At 37.6% G+C, this 22,012-nt stretch overlaps 1 long non-coding RNA gene across 4 annotated transcripts in view; it reads left to right on the forward strand.

Moving 5' to 3' along the window:
• LOC110360561 (uncharacterized) overlaps positions 1–22,012 on the forward strand; it is an 83,925-nt gene that overhangs the window by 12,656 nt on the left and 49,257 nt on the right. The gene's annotated exons all lie outside the window — the stretch shown is intronic.

Here is a 22,012-nt window from a genome sequence, read left to right on the forward strand (position 1 = left end):
TTTCGTCCTGTGGCATAATGTACCTTGGTATTAATCTGAACTACCAATATAAGTTATTTAGCATTTTTGTGATGCATTTTTGATCCTTTGGTAGAGAAGGAGACCTATGCAACTAAAATATCTTTGCAGGAAACTGGCCCCCCTTTAGCTGATTGCAATTGTTGAAAGAAAACAGCCCAGCAGAACAAAGCATAAAGTGTTCCTATCACAGTTTGAATAAAAAGATCCATACATTAAGCCCAGATCATAGTTGCTGCAGTGAGAAGAGTCTATGCCATGCTATTTAATGTCTTTGAAATCACAGTAATTTTAAAAAGGGTGTGTATTTCTGTTATTAATTTATTGTAACAGAATTAGTTTGCCCACTGAGAGGAGCCTAAAGCTTTTAATTGTTATATTTTAGAAGTCTTCAAGTCCCTAGCTATCAATAACCATTTGATGCGTATATCATGTAAAATGTAATGCTTCAAAATCAGTTTGATTAAAACAACATAAAGGTAATGAACTGCCAAAAAAAGTTTTCTTTAGAAGGCACGGTTTTAAAAAATGTCTGTTTTAATCTTCATAATATAACTGTCTCTGGTATTTCTGTCATTTGGTAATACTTCCAGACACATTCATGGTGGTCATCTTTGATCATACAAATCCAAGAGATTCCAAGGCTTTTTCTATTTGCATAAAAAACAAGGAAAGCATTGTCAGAAATCCCCAAATATGCATTTTGAATCAAGTTTCACCTAAATGCTATACAAAGACTCAGTGTCTTGGTGCTAATTTATTGAAAATGCCTTGGCCTTTAGGAATTTCCCATTGCCCCTTAGTAGAGCTGAACTCCAAGTGGCAATGGCAAAAGGCAGCCATTGAATCTGTGTTCATGCTGACATCTAAGCCCTAGTGCTCAAATTATGAGTGCCCTGAAACAAAATACTGTAGAAGTAAAAACAAAACATAAAAATGCTTTAGGTGCCAAGATTTTGTTTGAAAGGGGTGGAGGAAAAAAATAAGGGTTTTTTGGTTTGTATGGGTTGATTTTTTTTAATTGAAATCTAATGTACTAAAGACTTAGCACAAAGAAAGAGTTTAATGAAAGATGTAAAAGGTTTGATGTTTAATGCACAGCTCTGAAGTCAATGTTATATTTCAATCTATAATTTCTACATATCCATAACCATATTTAGATTTCAACATATGGTCTGTAAATAACATATGTAAAATGAAACATTGAGTGAGATGATATTTTTCCTGCTGAATGTATGTGTTTATTTTATGAGCAGAGACGTGAAAAGTTCATTCATGTCAAAACGTGTTGCTAAGTATAAACATGCTGCTTCACTTTAGGCAGGATCAGGAAAGACCCTGGATGTGTAATCTGTGAATTGACTCTATGCTGATGTTGCCCAGGTTTTGTATTACTAAACTATGGCTCACAACAACAACAAAAATTTAACCTTTAAATAGAGGCACCAAAATAATTTAAAACAGATTGAAGGGTTTAAAGGGCTCCAAGAATAAGCAGCTCATATTTCAGTTCCTCCCCTCTAGGGCCTACCTATTTGGTGTTCAGAGTTCATCTCATATTGCAGCTGCTTATGTTCACATTTTCTGCAGTGTGTGGATGAAATGTCCAAGGAAAATTAAAAAAAGGCAAAACAAAAACCAAAATATACAACATTAAAAATATCTTCCCTAAAACAACGGTTCGGCTGTTATTGGGCAGGGAATAGAACAAATCACCCAGAGGCTTTTAAGTTAGAGCAGGGGAAAGAAAAAACAAAGAACAAAGAGAAAGTGTGGACATTTTAAAGGTACTTTCAGTTTCAGGGGACATTTTTTATTCAAAGTTCTTTCAGGTTATGGAGCCCATTATTTTTTTTGTTTGTTCTTTTATTAAAAATTTCTCTGTAATTCATTTGGACTTCCTTGCCACTGGGCACAGACAGATAGCAACAACAAACAATTATACTCTGTATTTATCACTTTATTCTGTTTTACAGTGTATCTCTGATTATGGAAACAATACATTTTTTGCACCTTGCTTTGGTTACTATTTGTCAAGGGTAGCCTTTATAAACAATATATTTTCCCATTTTAATAAAAGACTAGGGCTGCAGTAAGTGCGTAGGATGGGATTTGAAACAAAAACCCACCAGACTGCTGGACTAAGGTTACAAGTCTTTCATTTACACGACACCATCTTACGAGTTTAGAAAGCCTTCCATCTATTACATTTTCTAACCTTACTATTCAAATGTAACAGACATGTATCTCTTTAATTAATGAACTAATTTCACTCCTTTCACCAGAATATCTTGCTATGTGGTCCTGTAACGAAAGCGATTGCTGTCATAAACAACCCATTCACACCAAGCATTGCGTACTAAATATCAAGGCTCTGAGAACATTTTATTCCTTACATATAATCAATTCAATTTTTCTTTAGCCTGTACTTATGCACACGTAAAGGTATTATTATGAAGGACTCAACATCCTTTGATGACTGAGGAAAATCTGTCCCCTTTGAAGTCTATGTGAATTTTGCTTTCAGCTGCAGCTGGGGACATTTCACCCCATCTGCCTAAGTCTTCCTAAGTAATTCACATCTCATAGGTCCAAAAATAGGTGAATACTGTATTCACCAGAAAATGGCAACCTCATTGGTTACTACAACTAGATCCAACTGTAAAAACCTGAAAGGCTATAGCAGATGTGGTGGATACATTCTCATACAGGCCTTTCCTCCAGCCCACCTACAGCTATCTGTATTTCCTTTCTGTCACACCTCCCCATGCCCTTATTCTCACAGTAGGGAAGAATTCATATTATTTGGGGCAGCAATCCTTTTGACTCCTTTCAAGGCTAGCCTGGCCAGCCATGGCTCTCATTCCTGAGGTGCTCAGAACCAGACCCATGGATTTGACAGAGATAATGCTGAGGACTTGCTGCTTTCCTTTGCAACTCCCCTACTCATTTCTTCAGATCTCTCTTCCTTCTGCCTTGCATTAACAGAGTGGAACATATATGCCAGGGAAACTAATCTACTGTAGTAATATCTTAATTAATAATTAGATATAGCTTGTTCTCTCAAGGTTAAAATATTTCAATTATGACTAAGTCTTTATTCTAGAAAAAGGGTAAAATATCATGAATTGTGTTCTGAACCATCACTCAAGAGAGTAAAAAAGATCAGGTGTTTAACAGAGTGCATCTTCCAACAAAACAAAAGTATACTTTCACAGCATGTCAGTGGACAGTGAGTACAAGTTCCCATGAACCACAATAAAGCCAGGATTCCACCATAGCTGTTCCAGCTCCTGTTTCGTGGCCAAGTATCTCCAGATGAAAACAGCTTCTTTACGTATTCCCCTGACACTTGTAGGGAGGATGATTCTCTTCTGTGTGGATGAGGAGGATAAGGAATATGTATGTGTTCGCCTAAAAAAAAAAAAATATTCTACCAGAACTCAGTTTCTGTTGCAGATTGATTTTGTACATGTCTGGGTGGTTGTATGGAATTGTATGTAGTGTGTTTCATTATTTCTTTCCCAGATCATGTCTATATTATTGCAGCTATTAACATCTGACTGCAAGTAGAGTTGCTACCATACAAAACCAGGCTTTGCATCTGACTTTAAATTCAGTACTAGTTTGGGTACAGTATCATACCAGACTCAGCTAATCTTATTTCACTTTCACAGTGTTTCTAGATGTCTAGCTAGAGATTAAAGCACTCACAAAAGCAGATACAGAACGTAGCAATCAAGATACCACTAAGCAAGTTTATTTTTGATCTGCAATATCATTAGAAAATTTGGGGGATTAGTGTATGTTACATGTGGTATACATTTGTCTTTATTTTCTACATATTTATCTGAAAGGTTAATGAAAATGCAGATGCAATGGCTCCTTTATATGGGTTTACCTTCCATGAGTGCCAGTTTTCAGGCTAATTGATTATGTCAGAAGCTCTATAAATATCAATAGCATATGGAAAGGTTAAGCTGAGGTCTCCACATAACTGGATTCATACCTTTATTGATGGTACAACCATTATCCAACCATAATGGAAGTGCTTTAAGTGTGAAATAGAGTAGAACGTTAGCTAATTTTCACCACTGACTGACTGGAGACCTCAGACTGAATGACTGACTTCTGCAACCTAAAGAACAAATGTATGGTGTATAATGTGTAAACTAAAATTAGTATTTTAAAAAATCAAGGATAATGTATGATGAAAGTTATATATCAGTATTTTGCTGGTTGTAGTTTAGTATTATTTAGGATGGTCTTTAATTTCCTCTTAAATAAACAGTAGTAGGCTGAGTTAGAATAACAAATACAAATAGGGGAATCGACGTCATGCTATTCAGCTTTCACTGACAAATATACTTTCTTCCTTAGAAGAATATTTGGAGCCGTTCTTCTAAAACATAATTTAACAGTTTTGTCCTTTTTTGAGCATGTTAACTGCAATTTTCAGAATGCCTTTATTTTTCTCTGTTAGTTTTTCTTGTTTATTACCTCTTTTATAGTAGGATACAGAGAAGTCAATCCAATCCTTAAGTTAGTAGCTCTGGGTAGCAAGTTTTTGTTACGTGAGAGCAATGTGGCAATCCCATTGCCAACGCTCCCTTGCAGATACAGTGGTGGTGCAGGAGTTGGGGGGTGGCTTTGCCAATTGTGGCAAAGCAAAATGGATTTATTAAAAGTCTGAGCAGTTACTAATGTATGTTTCACATGATGTGGAATAATTGGGGAGGCACATGGAGTCATAACCCTATTTTCAAACTCACGGCTGGACTGTACTTGTGATGGTATGCCCGCCACTCTGTGCTTTCCTCTTTTTAAAATGATATGATTTTCTGACAGGTTTTGCAAGAAGAGCAAGCCCTGTGCTTTGCTACAGTTAATAAGTTAGAAACTACAGAGTAGTGCTTTGAAAATAAAATCACTGCACATGCGCCAAAGCTTTCTAGCCAGCTGGCAAATATAGCTAAATATCCTGTACATTTTCAGCTTAACAGTCAATATAGTCCTTATTTCAGTAAGTGGTATGGGACAGTGGTTTGGCTGTTCCAACTAGAAATGAAAAGAAATGTAGTCACTGTATTTCCTTTGCACAGAGAAAATAGATAGGAACTAATTGCAATTCATTACGCTACATTTTGCTCTGATAATGAGTATGTTTAGGCCTCAGAGTGTATCTGTGTTTTGCAATATAAATTTTCCTTAAATGTAACATAAAACAGCAATTAGATAATACTGCCTTCTTTTAGTTTAGAAAGATTACTAGAGAGAATTTAGGAGAAAACCAGATATAATCAATTCCATCTGTAACATCTGTTTCCAACTGCTTGAAGCTTCATGTGAGAACAAAATTCCCGCATCAGTGAACTCAACGGCAAAATTCCTATTGAGTTTATCCCAATTGATCAAGCTATTCCCTCAGGGCCAGACTTCTGCACCCTCACTTGCACATTCCTCATGATCTTACCCAAATCAGTGTGCAGGAAGATATACTTCACTGTGGCCTCTGATTCTCAAAAAACTACTGTGTCTTCCAACTGATTCAGAGTTTACACCTACCTTAGAGAGACTGGTTTCGCCTACAGTTGAGAAGTCATGAGTGACTTTATGCCAGATTTACTTTTATTATTTGCTAAGCACTGTCTGCAGCAGCCTTTGAACCTCAGCAGCTAACCACAAATGAGGTGACCCTGGTTAGATATTTGCATGAGAAGTATAAACTGCTGCAAGCTGTGAAACATGCAGCCTGTCCTGTCCACCAGCCTGGAGCAGAGGTGACCCGCATCATCCTACTTGTGACCAGCTTTGGTCACACTGTTGAGTGGAAACAGTGGCTGATGGGCCAGTTCCAATAGTGGAAATGCGGGAAAATCTTTATTAAGTGTATGGCTACAAATGCTTCCACATTCCTTCTGCCCAAATTTTTATTGACCCTTTACAACTGAAAAGTGGAGAATTTACAGTGAACCCACAGGGAAAAATAGGAAAAGAGCTGTCCTTCCTTCTACTAAGAGTGGGGGAATAAAATATTTTAGCTTTTGACATGAATATAATATGATATGCTTGATGATTGTCATCCAGACCAGTGGAAAATGAAAGGTCAAATCCAACTCATTTTAGTCATGTAAAGAACTCTACAAAGTCAGTTTGACTAATGTTCTTCAGGGAGAGAAATTTAGCTTTGAGCATTATCTAGAGAGAAAGTGTAACATCATTGCTTTCTCGGAATTGCAGTTATGAGCACTAAAAAAAGATTTACTAATGGCTTTGAATTCCTTCAGTTAAAAAAAGTGCTAGAGTTTGACTGAAGTAGCTGAAGAGTATGTTAAGGTCCAGATTTTCCTGGGGTCCAGCACAGCTTTAGTCCCAGTAGTAATACCATGTACTCTCAAGGCAAATGGCACCATGTAGACTGGGGCTTCATCCACCCCCTAAATGAAAGAAAGTTTCTGGAAAGCATATCTGAGAAACAAGACTATACAAATTATCTCTAAGAATAGCGGCATTAATAAAATGCTGTCTTATTAAATGCACTGCTGTTTTCCATTGAGAAATGTGAAGGTCATGAGAAAAGTCACTGTTTTTTCAAATTTTGGAAATAACAAAGAGATTGCTATGACATGAATCCCATGATATCTGGAAGCATCCCAAAATCCTTGTGAATAGCTAACACAATGCCTACGCTATTGTGAGGATGCCCCTGCTTAGGAATTGTGCTTAAATAACCTTGTACTACCCCAATTAGATTCACAACATACCTATATTGCAAAGGACTGTTTTCTCTCTCAATTAGCTGAAAAGGATTAGACACACTGATAGATAGTGCTAAATGCTAATGGGCCAGATCCTAAAGCCATTACACTGTTTTCATGCTGTCATTGTGCAGGCATTGATTTCACTGGAGTGACAAGGAAAACATGAATATGAACATCAGTATGCAGCTCAATATTTTATGGGTTTTCTTGTCTCGGCTTTTAAAAATATTCTCCCTTAGCTATTCTTTAGCCAGAAGAGCAAAGAGAGCAAGGTCCAGCTCTGACTTCAAAAAAAGGCTGAGTGACAGTACAGAGGCTTGAGGAAATACAAGTTTATATGTGGGATTTTTTATCATCTCTAATGGCAAAATTAAAATTAGTTCCCAATTAAAAGAGAAAAGCACAAGTACAATCTGAGAACAGCAGATAAAGGGTGGCATGAAGGGAAGATTATTAAGCAGCATAGTATAACAGGACCCCAGGTGCAGAAGGGCCTCATTATACTCACATTCTTGTGCTGCAACATACGGACGTACAGTAAACCAAAAAAAAATATTCAAAAGAACAGTTTTACACAGTGGCTACACTTGAGATGAGTACATGTTTTTTGAAGACAGACCATAACAACTTGGTTTTTACTTCCAAAATACAGTGGCACATTAATTGCTTGATCAGCCAAATGAAACTAAATGTAATTAAGACTAGTGTGGGGTTAATTTGATCCATAATTATGTTATATAAAGTAAATGAAAATTGTTTCTTTCCTAAATTGCAATTCATTAAAATTACAGATATTAAAATAAGATACTATAAAATTACATGAAGCATGTACACATTAATAGCCATTAGTAATAGCTTGATATTTCTATCTAAGCAACAGTTTATTAGAATGCCAAAAGGTTATATTTGACAACTCACATGACTGATTTTTTCCTCATCCTTTCTGCTCCTATAAGAAAATCAGTCTTACTACACACATAACATATGCCATGTCATATTTAAGCACGTTAGGCATATTAGTTTTAGTTTTAGATTTGTTTTAACAATAATATTTACTGTTCATTAAAATACTCAAGGTTGATGGCTTTAACTCTAGAATGAAGCACACCAATCCCAAAGCTTCCAAAGGAAGTCGATGCCACCTCTTCCAGCACAATACAGTGCTTAGTTTTAGGCACAAGAAGTTCTTGGTAGCAGGCAAATGCAGACTTAGGTCCTCTTGCCTTCAATTTAACTTGAGCATAAATTTAAAGCTAAGCTCATGCTTAATGGTTTTGCTATGCTTTAGTAGCTTTTTACAAGGACTTGAGTATTTTGTAGAATTGGAGCCATTGGCTCTATATACTGAAATCAGTGGGTATGATCGTGGTGTGCGGGGTCTGGCCTGTACCTCTTATGAGACAAAATATCCCTAGGTATTTCTACAAAAACTTACAAACTTCAGGGTATCACATTTTGACCACTCTTCTGAATTGATTTCCCACTGGTTTTTTTTTTCTGATTTTTTTTCTTTAGGGAACAGAAAATATCCAGTGACAACATCTTAATATCACACACAAAGAGTGACAAATCAACACTTCAGAAATCATAGCATCCGTGTGGTTTTTGACCTGGTGATGAATGATGGAGACTAGAAATACATATGGTATTTTCAGTTCTTAAATACATCAGGTAACAAGCTACAAGCACAATACTCATTTTCCATGCACCCAGGATTCTCACTGAAGTCAAGGGAGGAATAGAAAATGCAGGATGAGACTTGTTATTAGGGTCCTATTTCTTCAGCTCCAATATGACCCAATATAGTGTCAAAGATGTGAAAACTCTAGCTGCATTGCACAGCTGGATGTCATATTTTACCACAAAGATTAGGATGTAATCCTGTGATTTCTGAGCATCCTGTGTTTCTGAAGTACTCAGTACTTGTAGACTCAGGATCTTGTTCTGTTCTTTGAAAAGCTGTGAGCAAGTGAGTTTTATTCAAATATTCTGCAATCATTTTCTGATTTACATGAAATAGTAAGACACCCTTTGTTAAAGGAAGAAACTACCGCTACTGCGGTGTCTTGATATATGCCTTTTTAAAATTACTTTTGTATGTACTGCTCATAGATTTGCAAACTTAAAATTTATTTTAAAAATAAGCTTAGTATCTCTCTGATGTTTGTAGTAACTCAGATTCAGGATGCTTAGCTGCTAGAATCATGTTCTTGCCAGCAACAGTAAATATATTTGTGTCTTAATCATTAATTGTGGTAATTGAGCATTTCATAAAAGTGGTTTATAAACTGATGATAAAAGATCGGCACCCTACAGTGTTGGGTATATTTGTACAAAACATTAAACATTTTTATTTAATAGACTGACCAATAATAACATTAGGTAGAATATCTTAATGATGATATCTTATTTTCAACAAACTAAGAGATAAGTTTTGCAATATTTAAATGAGCAAATCTCCCAGTGGCTTCACTGAAAGTTGTGCTTGATTAAGGACTACAGAATTTTGACTTAATGATATTTTATCATTTATGCATGGAAATGTAGGGTGATAACAGTTATTAGCATTCCAGGTAAAGTAGCTCATGCAAATTATTCTGCTATTAAATAGTGAGTCACATTGTATTTAATACCCCCAAATAGTTATGTATATTTAACAGGGAAATGACAATAGAAAAAACTAGATTTAGTTCAGATGTTGAGCTGCTATGTAAACCAATTATCTATCCTGAGGGAAACAGCTCTGTCTACAACTACTTAGGCTCTAGGGCCTATTACATATCCTGGAGTGGGCTGTTATTTCAGTTCTCAAGGGAATCTGCCACGTCACACTGGAAATAGTTGACAATAATTAGAAAGCCTGCTTCTGCCAGTACTGCACACATTTTTAATACCTTTCAAAATGTTATGGGAGATAATATATAAGGATTTTAGAATTCCAGTCAGGCTAAGGTGAACCATGGAAAGGACAACTACACAATAGCCCCAAACTGGACTATGACAGGCTAATTATTGTGGCTTCATTATTAAACCTCTCTTTGCATAGGTCACCTGGGAAGTGTAATTAAAAATGCATTATTGGTGTCTATTTGTATTGAAGCAATTAAATTAAAAAGCAAAAAAAATAATTATTTGACGAGCAAATAATAATGTTGGTCAACAGCGTTTATCTAAGAAAGAGAGAACATGTTAGTGGCTCATTAGCAGTAAATGTGTTAACTGGAATGCTGTTTGAAAAATGAGCTATAGAACAGCTTTTAAATACTCAGATTAAAGGATTTATAATGTCAAGTTTAACACAGAAATTATAGATAGTATTACATTGTCATGAGTAATAGCACCTTTAATCTGACTTAGTAAAATGATTTACTATGCACGGTGTGCTTTTCACAATTAGGCAGTTATATATCTATCTAATATTGAACATCTATATCAGCCATGTAGAGGGATATCAACACACACATATGCGCACGTATGTGGACATGCACACATACATGTAGGATAATGAGTATTCTGTAAAACTGTCCAGCACCTGCTGCAGAAAAGCCTTTTGCCAATACTGACCTCAGCCTTGCAGATCCCAGGGAGTCCTCTTCAGCAGCTGTTTAGGTCTTCCTGCCATGGAGCCATAGGGATGCCCTAGAAGCATGAGAAGATGTGAGGGTACACCTCTGGGAAGGTGTTAGGACCACCATGCTCACAGTGTAGGTTTCCTGGACAGCAGTGTGTAGATATACACTGCCTGGCAAAGTGTTGCTGTGCTTACACAAACCACCTGTACAACACAGACATAGTAAAGCCAACTCTTTCCAGAAATGCTTGGTTGTCAGAGCACAGAGCTGGCATTTCTCATGCGATGACGTAAGTCCTGTGTGATTGTGTTGTCTGAGCTGCTCAGTCTCTCTACAGAATGTATGCAGTAGGATGGAAAGATGCTTTTACACCAGACTTGGTTTGTGGGCTATGAGGTTATCAGCAGATGCACAAAGGACATATCTGGGTCTCTCAAAGGCAAGTTCAGTCTTTCTCATACAGAAACAATTTGATATTCGCCAACATTGTTTACCACAGCTGCATACACTGCTCAAGGTATGGGTGTACCAGGGACTTAGAAGCAGAATGACATGTTCTGTCTTCTATTCTGATAATTCTTAACTTTCCCTTTGCATTGTGGCTGTCAATAGTCTTGCACAGCATTTCCAAAGGACTCATAAACCTCTAAGATCTCTCCTCTGAGACAAGGACCTCTTCAGAAGGCTGTTTTCCTCCAAGTTTTTACCATTCATTTAATCTGTTATTTTATTGTTGAGTTATCCGTAAGACCTTTCCGTAGCACTTTATAGATAGATTTAAGCCTGAATAATTCTCGTCACCTGTAAACTTTGCTAACTCACTATTTAACATTTTCCAGCTGAGATCTCCAGAGGATTCTGCCAGTAATCATACTTCTCTGTGAAAATTGACCACTTACTGTTCCCCTTTGTTTCCCTTCTTTTCACAAGTTGCTAATCCTGAGGAATACCTTCCCTTTAGCCCATGACTAATCTTCAAGTTTTTGTTTTCTCTAAGAGTCTTTGGTGAGGGATTTTGTTGAAAGTCTGTTGAAAATCCAGTCACACTGGATCAACTGACTGTGTTATCCATACGCACACTGATGTGATCTAATGACTATACAAGATTTTGGGGCATGACTGATGTACAAAAGTTAATCTTGATTCTCTTCCCATACAACTACTGATGTTTTGTTGTGGTCTCTACTTATTTACCTGATGCAGAAATAAACTTCTAAGACCACAGTTACTAGGATCATTTGCAAAGACTTTAGTGAAGATCAATGTCACATTAGTCGCATTTTGTTTCTCTGCCCCCTTGGCTGCTTTAAACCAAAGCACCATTACTGTTTGATGTTGGATGAGTTCTTGGACAGCTTGGGTGAATACCATCTCACCTTGGCAATTACTTTTTGTCCCTGTCTTCTAAAATGTCCTAACATTTGTCATATTTATTCCACAATTTGCCACAATTCTCCAGTTCCTTGCCTCTCCAGACTGGTATTGGTTTAAGAGCCTTCTGATGTGTTTTTAGAGAGTAGTTTAGAGAGTAGTTTTTTGTTTGTTTTGGTTTTGTTTGTTTGTTTGTTTTCTTTGTGTTTTTTTTGTTGTTGTTTTTGTTTGTTTGTTTGTTTTTTAATGGATTTGTCTTCGAATTATCTTTTTACATCATTTTTGCTTTTTTTCTCCACCTCCCTCAATTAAACTTTCACGTTTGGTACTGTAATATATTTCCCTTGGCCTGGTAAAACTTTGAGAACTTAAGGGTTACTGTAGTTTTGGGAATGAATTCAGTGTTTTGTGAGAAGCTTGGTTACTACTAATCACAGGCACAAACTTAAGCAAGCCCCGTTTTTTACTGAAAATATTCTTCCTTATGACCATGTTGATCTCTTTCTTCAGGTAGATTTTATCCCACCTTAAATACTGTCACTTTTTTACAATAGAAAATTTACAGGCAAGTAAACATCTACAAAAAAGGCCATTCTGTGCTCAGCACTGTAAATACGAATGTATTATGCAGTGACCTTCAAAACAGCAAGGCCTGATCCTCCCCTCCGCGAAGCCGAGGGGGTTTGCTGAGGGCTCTCCTCACAATAGGACCCTGTTACAGCCAAGCGCTGAAGCATTCTCATCAATAAACAAGAAGTGACTCTTTTGTTACTGCATTTGATTTGAAGACTTTTTCAACAATAACAAAGTATGTCTAATGGTTATATCCTTTCTAAAAATAATTTCTTCCAGACATTTCTCTCCCTCTTTCTCACTCCATGTTATATATGTATGTATGCAGGAATCTATGACTGTACTGAAACCAAAGATAAGTTTCTGCCCTTTTTTATAATTTTCATTCCTAACACGAGAGCAGAACTTATGCCCCAATTTGAAAAAATGCCTAAACCTAAAAATGAATTAAACACATATAAAGTTCTGTTACTGGTCAGACCAAAACCCTAAGGGTTGCATTCTGTATTCAATTACACAAGTGTTACTCCCATTGGAGTCAGGACTGGAGGGCAGAATTCAGCCTGAAACTGTAAACAAGAAAAATCTGAACTGAGCCTGTACTTTCCTTAATATGCACTAGTATGTATCAAGATATTGTTGAATACAAGGTCTCTTATTTGGCTAAAAGGGGCAAGAAGAAAAAGATTAGTGAGCAACAGGGGAAAGACTTCTCCAGGATAGAATTTGCTGTCTAGATGCTTTGGCACAAAAGGGTTTGTTGAAGTGAGGAAACCTGTGTTTTGAAACTCCCAAACTGAGGTTGTTTTGACTTATGCCTCTCCACTGTGTCTTTCTCAGCTATGTGTCTCGGCAGCTGCACATCTTGTGCTGCTCTGCAGTTTCCTCACCCTTTTCTGACACCAAATCCAGACCCACTTCTTCCTTGACACCCACAAGAAGCAAGACAGCAAATAACAGTGATTCTCTTGCACTCGTTTCAAGGTTTGAAGGTTGCTTGTGCTTTCCTCATGGAATTTGTAGCTTTTTCTTTTGAAAGTGCTATTCTTTCCGAGATGTCACCTTCTGTGTGTCCTGACCCAAGCTTGCAGTCTGAGGGACTATTTTTCTTTTTCATGACAGTCTTATCACATTTTTGAGTACTGCAGAAATTTGAGCAGAAGATGCACACAAAATACAGGTGTGGTGGGAAGAGTTGCACTTTCACAGTGGACCAAGATATCAGTCTGATCTCTGCATGTCTCCACTGCTTGGGAAGCTTCTATGCTTAAACAGACAAATGAGCCAGGCAAGTCTATATGAGGCATCAACTGCTCTTCCCTCTTGAACAGCTTGATGTGTAAGTCATCAAGTCAGTCAAGTGTTAGAAAGAGGGTACAAAACTGGAGGCAGAAGAATGTCACATTTCAAACAGTTATATGTATAGCTAAGGTAAAATTTAAAATAAAGCAGAAATTATATGAAAAACAGAGCCTAAGACAAGGCTGACATTCATTTAGTTGCCACAGAGGATGCTGAACAGACAGTTGCCATTTTGGTGTATGAGTGGTCTTTCTGTCTCGTAGAATGGAGTCATTGTTGGCAGCGGCAGCCCCTTGCGGCTGGGCAAAGGGCAGCGTCAGGGTGCAAGCCACCAAAGACAGCGCTGTGCAGAACGGGTACTTGCCGGGGAAGGCTGCACAAACTATCTAATCCATGCTGCCATGAAGAGTCAGTGCTGCAGAAGAAGTTCTTGTGAGTTGCGACATAATGTATTTTTCCATCTTCTGTCATCTCACACGTGAACAGACATAGCTGATATTGGTTTTCCAAAACAGAATTTTATCCGAAACTTCATAGGGTTATTAACAATGTTCAAGTGTGGTAATGAAAATTACTTTGGTTTATCTGCAAACTCATTTGGAGCTGCTGTACAATTTAATATTGTTGATTTTAAAAGCCACCTCTGGTAGAACTGATGTGTCTTGTGATCACTGCTGCCTCCCATGAGAGAAGCTTGAGAGACCTTGCAGCATGATATACTGCCTGGTTTTCTTGGGCTTAGGATTCCTCACAGAAAACACCATCCTCTCTCCCAGTGAAACTGTGACCTACTGGCCCAAATACCTCATCTGATCTCACTGCTATGAAATCTTAGAAATAAATAGGACTTGTGCTAGCCATGCAGTGATCCTAATCTTTGAAATCTTTATATACCCAGCTTCATTCTGACATTAGAGAAGGTCTGGTAATCATGCAGAAAATGTTGGCTATCACTAATATGTGATAAAACTATAATAAATGTAGAAATTTATGAAATGAGGAGCAAATGACTATGGGCATTGTTAGGCGATGCAGAGGTTCAGGGAAGATGAACTTTACTTTTTCAAAAGTTCTAAAACTACTCCTAAAAGTTTAGCTGGCAGCAAGTCTGAGCAGGCCCTGGTTCTGAGCTTTTCTTCCTGAAACTAACTGGAAGAAAAAGTGCTTCAAATAAGAGGTAACTATTAAACTGCAACTCAAGGGTTAATTTTTCTTTTCTTAAGGAAGCAGTAAGGCTGACTTTTTCCATTCTGCATTATATGTGGCATTATATGTGGCAGCTGCAACCTATTTCTAAACCTAAATTCTGATAGTTTATTGCCATTGTGGGAGATGAAGGATTTGGTCCCTGGTCTAGAATTCCAGGTGTCTGAGAGATTTGCAAGAGCTGTGAAAAAGGGGAAAATGATGCAAAGAATACATTTCTGGAAATATCATTTAGATTTTGGTCATCAGGGAGGAGAAATGGGTGATTTAGGTCATCTGCTGAACCGGCATTTCGGTGCTTGGGTAAGCAGAGAATGGAGCAGACAGACTTGCCAGAGCCACGGGTTAACTTATTGTTTTGAAGTGTGGCACTACCATATAACTTACAGGTCTAAGTAGGCACTTAGTTCTCTCCAGGCTACCTAAGCCTGCAGTTTTCATTCTCAGTTATTTTGGGTTATATTGACAACCTTGGAGACAACAGACAAGTTTGTCTTGTTTTAGGCTTAAGGAAGTACAATGGATCACACAGAATCACACAGAATCACAGAATGTTAGGGACTGGAAGGGAAGCTGAACTGGAGGTACCATCTTCCAGCTCCTGAACAAATCAGCTGGTCTGTACTGGTGCAAGTCTGCTTGAGAGTCTGAGCTGCATAAAAGAGAGAGAAGCACATACATACAATAGAATTTCTGTGTCTACCTAATTGAGCTATCATTTCCACAAATCTTCTGCATTTTCTCTTTTCAGATTCACAAGTATGCAGATTTTAAGGCAAAATGGAATACTATGATTATCTATTCTAGTCTCTTCCTTTTCCACATAACATAAGCCAAAGAATTAATTTCTGCTTCTAGCCCTACACCTATGGTTGAACTGAATATATCTTTTAGAGAAATACCCAATCTTAATATTTTCTGGTGATGAAAAGTCCATTGCAGTCCTGACTTACTAGTTCACAATGCCTAATTATCCACATTGTTAAAAATACAAGCCTTATGTCTAGTCTGAATTGTTCTCACTTCTATGTTCACATGTTGGATCTTACAATATCTTTCTGCTAGACTGAAGAACTGTGTGTTTTTCAGAGTACTCTTCTCCATGTAGATAACTACGGATTTGAGAAAATCTGCTCTTTTGACCTCTCTGATAAGTTCAAAGTCTTACCTCTACTGCCTTGGTGGAAATGCCCAGATTCAGATTTGAGCAAGTAGCTCAGGCCAAGTTTGTGTTTCGGTACTATGGGCCTTTCCTTGCCTCAGACCCTCATCAAATAACTCTGTACTTCATTGTGGCAGAGGCAAACACAAGCATCCTGGATATTCAGCTGGCCTTTCTCACACCAGGGATGTTTGTACAGAGACAGACCTTGGGGTATAGATGTGCTTCTGAGGTCAAGGGGGAAATTTCTCATGTTTTTCACTCTTTAACATGTGTATAAAACCCAGCAACTTCCAAGCTCTAATTACAGGGATTAATTTACTAGTCCAGGTGACATTTTGCAACTTTTATCTGCACCTATGTCTTGGGGTTACTCTTTTGCTAGTTTTGTCACAGGAATATTAAGAGGGGACAAATTACAATTATACAGTCATTAGCGGTGAAGCTCAAGAACATCAGATCTAAAACATCCTAAGAAGAAGTTTTTGCATTAGAATGAGTAGCAGATTCATCCCAAGCTAGACACAGAGACTGAGTCAATAGAAATATGGCACAGATGATAAAGGTGTGAACTCATCAAATTAATAATGTAACTTTAGCACCAGCATTTCTAGTCTTTACATTCATGTTTTGCAGCCTTTCAGTCTTGCTCCTAGCTCTTTTTTAAACACTTTCTGATTTTTTTCAACAGCTTCCTTAAAGTGTGGACAGCAGCGCTGGATTCCAACAGCAGATGCTCCAATATCAGGGCAATAAAACTTTCAGCTATTTTCCTTTTTGTTATTTCATTGAATCATATTCTTATACATAGCAGCCACAATGGCTACTCAAAACCAACATATATTCAGCTGACTGCCATTAACATTATTTCTTCTTTTTCTTTTGAAATACTGCCTTAAAATCTTGCAGTTCCGAATTCCCTTCTTCTAAATATGGCATGTATTTTCTTCTAAATGAACAGCCTTTCCTTGTTGGGCATTGAAGCATATATTTGACCGTTCTAGCTCTCTATACATTGCAGATCCTTTTATATCAGTGATCTGCTTTTATCCTTATTTATCACTTCTCAGTCTTTCTTTTATATGAAAATTTTATTAGAAGTGATGTGACTAGGTGCTTTCTACAGATTATGAATAAAAATATGACAATGTTGGAAAAAATTTCATTGATATCCCACTAGAAAGATACCTGGTCAACGATAATTTCCCACTTACAAGTAGACTTCAAGAGCCATCAGCTGATGGTTAAATTACATAATATGTAAAACAGTTATTTTATATAGTTCTATACCCCCAATTAAAATCTTCAAAAAAGCACATCAAATGTTTCATAGATCTCACTATATCAACAATGTTGTCTGTATCAAGAAAATTTCTGGTTTCATCAGATAGTCTGATAAGATCTTTCTGTCATTAACTGCAGTTGATCAACATTCATTAAATTATCTTGTTTAATTATTCAAAACAAGAGGAGTTTCACCCCACTACTGCTTGATATAAGCAAGACTGTAGCTTGCAGTATTTTTGTGTATGACTTTTCATTGTAGTATTGTCAAGTTTTATTAGCACTTATTGAAGTCTAAGCTAGGACTTATTGAGATCTTCTGCAATCAGGCTGAGAAGTTCCTATATGGTCTGATTTCTTGTTAAATACTTGTTAATAACCTGACACAGAGAGGACATTGAGGTTTGTATGGCTCCCTCCAATATAGCAAAAGTAGTGTATCTTTTAAATAAAATGGGTTCATTCCTTATCCTTTACTGAGATTTTCTTAGTGACATGAAGGCTGAACTCTTGAGGTTGAAGTCCTGCAGTATCTGTTTAGAGACCATGGGTAATATTCACAGTTTCTATACATTTAATTGTTCATCTTTGTGCTAAGCAAATCAAACTATGGCCTTTGTTTCCTTTGAGTAATAGCATGATAATAAGATAATGAAAAGTAAGATGGAGAAGGATGTGAGAGAATATTAATGACAGGTACGTATTTGCATGTACAGAATATTCATGTAGTGTAAAACCATATATACACATGGAGAGACTTTGTGCGTATGTATGAGCAAGACCAAGCAGGAGAGCAGGAGGTATAAGCCAACATAGAAGGTAAAACAAATTGAGGTGCCCAGCCAGGATGGGGGAGCTGGGTCACTCTTTACCAGTAAGACCATGTCTCTGGGAAGTGCCAGTCTCTGGCACAGAGGAGTTGGGTATGTGGTATCCTGGATTCAAACAGCTGGAACTTAAATCTTTGTGGCCTTCCAGGAAAGAGGTACTACAAACAGCATGTGCACTGTGTCCTTTTTTGCTGGGGAGCAGGAAAGGTGGTAGCTCCCACATGAGGGTCTCAGGCCAGTCAGGGGAAAGGCAAGTGATGAGAAGGTACCTCTGACCATCCATTTTCACCTTCCTTCATTGTCTGTGAATGCTTGATCTCAGAAGTTGAGAAACATTGAGATAATGCCTAGGGGGTGCCAATGCTGGACTATTTCCTACTCCCATTGCTAGCTCTTGTGGTGAGTTTTTATTCTACTTTTTAGCAGTGACCTCAGTCTACTGCTGACTGGTTTGCCCAGTCCTAGATTTCTCATCCACCTGTGGTGGTTTGCCCAGTGATGCTGTAGTACAGAAGTTGTACCACACTTGGCAAATCAAACTCCATCACCACAGTCTGGCCTAGTTGAACTACCAGATTTCAAGAAGAGGCAAATAATAGCTATTCTTGCTGTTACTTATTATTCTCATTACATGGACCTTTCATATCTAGTCCTGAGTCAAATCTGACACAGGTTGTGAGAAGCTGATGCCATTAATATCTGATGCATCTCCATGTCCAACTGATAGCTTCATGGAGCTGTGGCTAGAGGGGTCTACTGCGTATCATTAGCTCTGACCTTTTGCCTCAGGTCAGTATAATCCAACATAATACAGGTACATCAGAAGCCATTAAATTTATTCCACACAGTTACCTCTGTAGTAAAACCGATAACTTTTGCTTGACTTGAGTGTAACTTCCTGAAAGTATGTAGTTTTGATGTGAATATACTAAAATCTAGTATTGGACGATAGTTACGTTTTTTTGTTTTATAGTTTCTTACACAGTTGAATTTATTAAACTTCCACTTGCAGTCACAGCTTCTTGTTTGGTCTGTCTACAGTACACTGAAGAGCTCTTTAGTGTCTGGTTTTCTCCCTATAATCGAATTTGTCACCTCAAACTATTGCATCCAGAACAAAATCCATCAATAGAGGTAGGAAATTATCAACACCTTTGTTGTCACTCTCATCAGAGAACAAAAGATAAAATGAATATGGAGATTCAAATAATAAAATCTGTTGAGCATGTGGATTTCTGCAATGAGATGAGGGCTGATGTCCTGCTCTTGCAAAGCCTGAAGTAACATTATCATGCTGAAAATTACTGGTACTGAAACAAAGCACTTCACTTTCAAGAGCAGGCTGCCTCATAACTCTTGCATGCACAGAAGTGCCATATATATATTGTGTAAAATAATTCAGCTCTATCTCATATGGCTGGTATAATTTTAATTGCATGGTAAAACATGACAGTATTTCTAGAAGAAAAAGATAGCTGAGAACACCTGCTTCCTTATGTTGAGTGTATAAATTTGTACATTTTCAATATGAACGGCTTGTTGAGGAATCTTAGCTATACAGGTCTAAGAACTGCCTTTACAATCTGATTAACCTATAGAGTTAATTCACTTATTTATGTATTTATTTGTTTATTTTCAGAGTTCTAGTAAGCCCTAACAAAAGTCATTAAAAAGTACCATCCCATAGTTTTGCAAGGAAAACTGGTTTCAAAACCTTTCCAAAAGACAACAAAGTCATCATTGCAGTTTGCCCTGTTTAAACCAGTTGGACATAACACTTGAGAATATGCTGTAGAAAATAATCCTTTATGTTCATGAGAAAGAGCAGAGAATATAGCCAAGCTCTTGCTTTTATAGTTTTTCAATATCATCCTGAGGTCACACAGGTCTATGGAATGTCTTTCATACTGTAAATCAGGAAAAGTGGAAAAAAAGAAAAAAAAAAAGAAAGAAGAAAAAAAAGTAATGTCTCAGATACTTATTTATAATGAAACGCTGGCCATCATCTGTAAATATACAGTGCTGGAAACTCCTGATGGCTTCTGCAGTCCCTGAGATGGGGCTGGACCCTCAGCACTGGTCGCCTCTGTGCCAACAAAAAACAGCCACAAGTCCCATTTTTCCAGGATTCCTACGTCATTCAAATGCCACCACCATACTGACCTCAGCAGGGGCAGGGAACCTGCAGGGGAATATGACTGCAGCATCAGGTGTGCTGGAGGATGAAGGGTTAACCTGATCAGGGACTTCAGGTGTTACAATATATTCTTGTTCACAGCTTAGCCAGGATGACTGGAATATTCACCACTATAAATACAAATAAATACATACATATATATACATTTATATGCACAAATAAGTGTGCAACTTGTTCTTGCAATATGTACAGTACAAATTGTTAAATGCACTAAGACTATCTAGAATACATAAAAATGCATTATTTAGCCTACAAGGAGGAAAATTAATAGTAGTTGTTCTTTTTCCCCACTGGTTTCAGAACTTTTCACAGTCAAATCTGCAGCTCCACATACTGCAGACCTGCATTTTCTCAATCTGACCACTTTGTATAGAAAATAAAACCCAGAAACTCCTAAGTCACTTCTGGTCTTAGTTGAACAATACAAGCTCATTAAAAATGAAAACAGTCCTGCTGAGAAATGCCGAGCAAAAGGCACACAAGGAATGCTCAGCAGCTCACTGAGGGCTGGGCTGTGTGCAGCAAGTAGCTCTAACACGAAGGAGGAGTGCTGCTTCCCACGGGAGCAAGTCCTGACTTGGACACCTTCCTGCATCCCAGAGGAATTTACTCTGCTGTAGAAGAGTGGCCGCAGCATTAATTACATCTCCCCATCTTCCCCAGCCTGTGCAGCCCACCAGCTCCATGGGCAGGATGGCTTCTCTCTGTGTTCTACCTGTTGCAGCTTTATACTTGGGTGCAAGTATAAAACTTGCCTGCACATTAGGCAAGATCACAGGCGGTCGAGAAATATGTCTCTTAAAATGCCAAAATAGACATCACAGGCAGAGAAACAAATGGGCAACAGCAAGCTGCACAAAGGAAGAACCCACATTGCCAGCAGAAAAAAGTGATTTCCATTCGCCACTGGATTTACTTTTCTCTCATCTCTTTTCTTATGAAAGACGATCATATTTCTAGTAGCTTTCAAGTCGAACTATTTACAGCCTGAAAAGCAATACAACGAAGTATCAAATTCTTCCTTTCTGTCGAGTCTCTGGGTGGGTTTTTACTCGCTGCATGCAGATTCTCTCTGTAGTACAGCTCCTTTGACAGTAGAGGGCACTTAAAATATGGACAAAACAAAGAAATGCCTTCTGAAACTTCCCTCAGAAAGCTTTTGTTTAGCTATGTGAAGACTTCAATACTGTCAGATGTTCTCCAGTTTAAAACAAGGAGATTTTTAACAGTTTTTGATTTTGTAGATTATTTAATATCTCTGCTTTAAACAAAATTTCTGTTTCAGGCAGGTTTTAGCATTGCAAGTAGTCTCTTTAGGTCTGTTTTTTGTCTGGTGTGCTATCAGCAAAGCAACAGTATTTTATTATTTTGCTGACACTAGGAGTAAAGGAAATCTTTTTTTCCTTAGAAAATGGTCGAAATAATTTTAGTAATATTTTAGGTTATTCTGGGGTCAAGTGAACCCATTCCAAAATAAGGAAACTCGATTATACAAGTGGCGCAGAAGAAAGATACTTCAGTGAAAATCTAAGAAGTGGAAGAATGTGTCCTCTTACTACATTTTGATTCTTCTAGGACAAATATGAAGCTTTCATGACTGCTGATAGAAGGACTAGTTGTGCAGGCTGCTGTGCCCTCTTCTCTCCCTGAAGTACATAGAAAGATTTGGACCTTCAGGGGACATGGGATGTCATTGATATTTGAATGTGAATGTTACAGCTTTGCTCATAGTCAAA

This window comes from Columba livia, chromosome 7 (assembly GCF_036013475.1).
Source record: "Columba livia isolate bColLiv1 breed racing homer chromosome 7, bColLiv1.pat.W.v2, whole genome shotgun sequence".
NCBI lineage: Eukaryota > Metazoa > Chordata > Aves > Columbiformes > Columbidae > Columba > Columba livia.